The sequence below is a fragment of the Phyllostomus hastatus genome, unplaced genomic scaffold (genome assembly GCF_019186645.2).
Source record: "Phyllostomus hastatus isolate PE091 unplaced genomic scaffold, TTU_PhHast_1.1 phas_scaffold_182, whole genome shotgun sequence".
NCBI classification, from domain to species: domain Eukaryota; kingdom Metazoa; phylum Chordata; class Mammalia; order Chiroptera; family Phyllostomidae; genus Phyllostomus; species Phyllostomus hastatus.
The window spans coordinates 15,153,215-15,157,778 of NW_025334013.1; the positions used below are offsets into that span (position 1 = coordinate 15,153,215).

The window sequence follows — 4,564 nt, forward strand, 5'->3', positions numbered from 1 at the left end:
TCTTGCCCTTTTTTGGTTAAATTTATTCCTAATATTTTACCCTTTTTTGAAGCTATTATAAATGGAATTCTTAATTTCCTTTTTAGGTTGTTCATTGCTAGTGATTTTTGCATATTGACTTTGCATCCTACAATTTGGCTTAATTTGTTTATTAGCTCTAAGTTTTTTTTTTCTGTAAAATCTTTAGAGTTTCTGAATATAAGATCACGTCATCTATAAATAGAGATGATTTTACTTCTTCCTTTACAATTTGCCTAAGTACTCTGGCTAGAACTTACAGTACTATGTAAAACAGAAGTGGCAGGAACAGACATCTTTGTCTTCTTCCTGATCTCATAGAATTTGTTGTATAGCAGGAAAGACAAGCAACTAAACAAACTATTATTTCTTTCATAGGAAGTGCAGGGTGTTACGTAAACCTCTCGCTGGGTCACCTAGCTCAGCCCAGACATGGGTGCGTACGTAGGGAAGAAGGTCCCCAGAAGAAGTAACATCTGCACTAAGAGTGATAAAGATCGAGTAGAAGTGAGTCGGGGGAAGAGTGGGAGCAGAGGAAGAGAGGTAAAGAGAGCCCTGGCCCTGGCCAGGTAGCTCAGGTGGTTAGAGCATCGTCCCAATACACCACGGTTGTTTGTCCAGTCCCCAGTCAGGGCACACATAAGAGTCTACCAGTGAATGCATCAATAAGTGGAACAACAAATTGATGTTTGTCTCCCTCTTTTCCTTCCTCTCTTTCTAAAATCAATAAATTTTTTAAAAAATTTAAAAAAGAAGAGAGCCCTAGCTTTGCACAGTGACAGTGTCATAGCCAATGAGGTTTATCCAAGGCATGATTATTGCGAATTGAAAACTTGTCCCACAAGGAGAGAGCCCTACTGGGGAGAAACACTTCAATTAAGCAGATGTCCAAGGGAACAGTGGGAGATGGGCTGGGGAGAGGAGAGAGGCCCCAGTATGAAGGATCTTCAATGATAGGCTATTTTTTAAAAGATATTATTTATTATTTTTAGAGAGAGGGGAAGAGAAGGAGAAAGAGGAGGAGAGAACTATCAATGTGTGGTTGTTCCTCCCACTCCCCATACTGGGACCTGGCCTACAACCCAGGCATGTGCCCTGACTGGGAATTGAACTGGCAACCCTCTGGTTTGCAGCCCATGCTCAATCCACTGAGCTACACCAGCCAGGGCAATGATAGGATATTTTACTTTTTAAATATTTTTTTCTATTTACTTTTGGAGAGAGGGGAAGGGAAGGAAAAAGAGAGGGAGAGAAGCATCAATGTGTGAGAGATACATCGATTGATTGCCTCTCACACGCCCCCAACTGGGGACCTGGCCTGAAACCCAGGCATGTGCCCTGACTGGGAATTGAACCAATGACCTTTCTATTCGAAGTCCGGTACTCAATCCACTGAGCCACACCAGCTTGGGAGACTGGTTATTTTAAAGGCAGTGGGGAGCCATTGAAGGTACTTGAGCATTGAAGTAACGAGATCAAATCTGTGCTTTAGGGAGATTAACCCTGCTACATTGTGCAGAATAGATTGGCGTGGGAGAGGCTGGAGGCTGGGAGAACAATTTAGAGTCTATTACAAGAACGAGCGGGCGCATCTGTGTATCTGTTAGTTTTAAAATGCCTTTTCTAAATAACCCTGTAACTGTCAAGTTTTGTTCTTTTTCCTCTTTAAAGCAGCTATTTGTGGGTGTGCAGTAACCCAACAAAAATGTCTTTAGGAATCATCTCGGGCCCGCTGTCTGGGGGCATACAGCAGGGTCATTGTCTCCGCTCTGTAGCCCTTTGTCCCAGGACGCCCATTCCCTGCACAAAAACTTTCCTGGCCCAGAAGCAGCCTGCTGTGGTTTAGCAGATACTACTGTCCCGGGCTCTGCCCGTCTGCCCATGTTTGGGAGAAGCAGGTAGAAAAAAGACTGACCTTCCAGTCTCTGGTGATTTGAAACCCTCTGTGTAATCACAGCCAGGTATTGGCAGAGAGGGTCCCTGCCCAGCTCAAACTCAATACTTTCTAATAACTGTTACCTGGGCCCCCTGGTGCTCTTAAAGACTTCTGTGCTGCATTGCCTTAACTGATCTCAGAGAAACATAAATGTATTCATTCTTTCCAGCTTTCCACTTCTTGCCTTGGGAGGCACGTGGGAGTAAAAGGGGGTGGGGGGAACCAAAGATTAAAGTGTGAGTATCCACAACCTTGAACAGAAGCGTCTGTGAATTGGGCATAAAGGGGAGGCAAGGGTGGCGGCTGTTGCCCCAGCAGAGATAGTTCTCCCGTCTCTTCAGCTCCGGGCACACTCCATCTTTGACCCGATGGCCGGCCCCCTCCTTGTTCAATGACTGGTTTTTCCACTTCACACTGAATCCCCACGCCTACTTTTCTTCTCCACCAGAGACACTCCGTTTAAATTTATGTAATTTGTCTCTTATACTTAAAGCAAACAAACAAAAACTTGTTGACCCCACAGCCCCCGTCAAGCACTACCCACCTCTCTGCTTTTCTTCACAGTAAGATTCTTCCAAAGTGCTGCCTGGGAGGCTTGGGAACCGTGTGGGTGCGGGACAGAGTGGAATGCGGGAAGGGCTCTGAGAAGTAGAAGAAGAGCACGAGTGGAATAAAACCCAGCATTCTCCAGAGGAAGAGAGCAGGCCCCAGTTTCTATGACATGTCATACGCAGTGTCCAATATGTCAGGAAATTATTAGACCTCATCGAAACAGGAAACTGCCCTGAAATGGAGAGAAAGATCAGTCAATAGTAAGAGACCTGCAAATGACCCAAACATTGGAATTAGCCAGGGATTTAGGATAACATCGATAAAGGTGTTAATGATCTACAGGAAAAGATGTAAATGGTGGCTGAAGAGATGGAAAATTTTAGGAGATATTTTAAACTATAAAAGGAGAACCAAAAGGTAAACCCAAAGCTGAAAATACAGCATCTGCAACCAAAAATGCTTTGGATGTGATTAACATGATGTTGGATACAACCAAGAAAGTGATCAGTGAACATTAAAACAGACCAATAAATATCACCCCAAAAGAAAGAATGAAAGACAAAAAATCAGAAAAAAGAAAAAGAAATTAATGTCCAAAGGGCAATACAACTCCAATCTTTGAGGTTATCTTTTCTCCTAGATGAAATTCTTTTGCATTGCTGTTGGACGAAAGTCACTCACATTGCTATTTTCTACAAGTTAATATCAGTCAACGTACTCTCCACTAGAACATCTCTCCACTAGAGAATTGGGTAATCACTGATAGGGCCTGCTAGGCAATGCCCCAAAACACTGAAAGGAAATGCAGCAATTCTTTTTGCTTATTTCCAGATTTTGGATAGGTTTTCTTTAACAAGATTTAAGAGTTAAGGCTTAAAAGGAGAGAAATGTGGCTTCTAAGAACTTTTGTCTTCTCTCTCTTCCTCCCTCCCTCTCTTGCTTCCTCCCTCAAACATTTCCACAGCACTCTGTACATACCAAGCGCTATGTTAAACATTTTATAGATATAAACTCATTTAATCATAGTTGTCCTAAAGCTGATCTGGGGGAAAATGTTTTCTTGTGGGATATAACTTCCCAGAGGGATCCAGGAAAGAAATAGCATCCCTGAGAAAATGCTTAAGCAGTTTTCAATGAGTTTTAATAGGATTAAGACATTCTGGAAAACTATCTACTGACCTACCCAACCGACTTGTATCTGAGAGTCTGAGAGTCTTCTGTCTAGTCTAGAGTCTAGGAATCCTAAACTGGCCTTTTTTTTTTTTCTTTCTTTAACTGTTATCCATTTTCTCTTTTCCATAATACAGCAATTTTTAAAATTTGGCCTACTAAAAACCTTTTCTTTTGTAACAAGATTATAATAAAACTTAGACACATGCTATTAACTAAATTATCCGTAAAATCTCATTTCCTGACCTGGCTGGTCTGGCTTAGTGGATTGAGCGCTGGCCTGCAAACCCAAAGGTCCATGCTTTGATCCCCAGTCAGGGCACACGCCTGGGTTGCGGGCCGGGTCCCTGGCTGGGAACATGAGAGAGACAACCAGTAAAAAATAATCTAGTTTTTGTTAGTAGTCCTCATAACAACCCAAGAGATGTAAATGTGAGGCTCCACCCTCCTTTCCCACTCGGTTTTCGTGAATCAGAGCCCAAAACATTTCCCTTCCCCAGGAAGACGGGACCTGACCTCTCGGGCCAGATGTCTGTGGCGGACACAACACACGTGCCCGGAGTCACAAGTACCCGTGAGCGAAAAGAGGGGCTTTGCCTCCAGTTCAGACCAGAGTGATCACAGAAAACCATCTACCGAGGTGCAGAGTGTCCATAGAGGTTCAGACATACTGGAATCATGCTGGTGGCAAGAGGGATTTACAAACAAGGGGAAATAACGTTGGGCTTCAAGACAACCCTGAACTCTTCACCTCCCCTCCACCACCAAAAATACATTGTTGTGGACAAAGTCACTGAGGACCGAGGAGAAAAGGGAGGCTGCTGTGGCTTTTTCTGGAAACAAGACCATCAGATGAGGTGCAGATCTGAGATGCCAGGTCTTGAAAAG

At 43.5% G+C, this 4,564-nt stretch overlaps 1 pseudogene; it reads left to right on the forward strand.

Moving 5' to 3' along the window:
- Window positions 1–782: 782 nt before the first annotated feature.
- LOC123832389 lies at window positions 783–1,002 on the forward strand (annotated as a pseudogene).
- The last annotated feature ends 3,562 nt before the right edge of the window (window positions 1,003–4,564 follow it).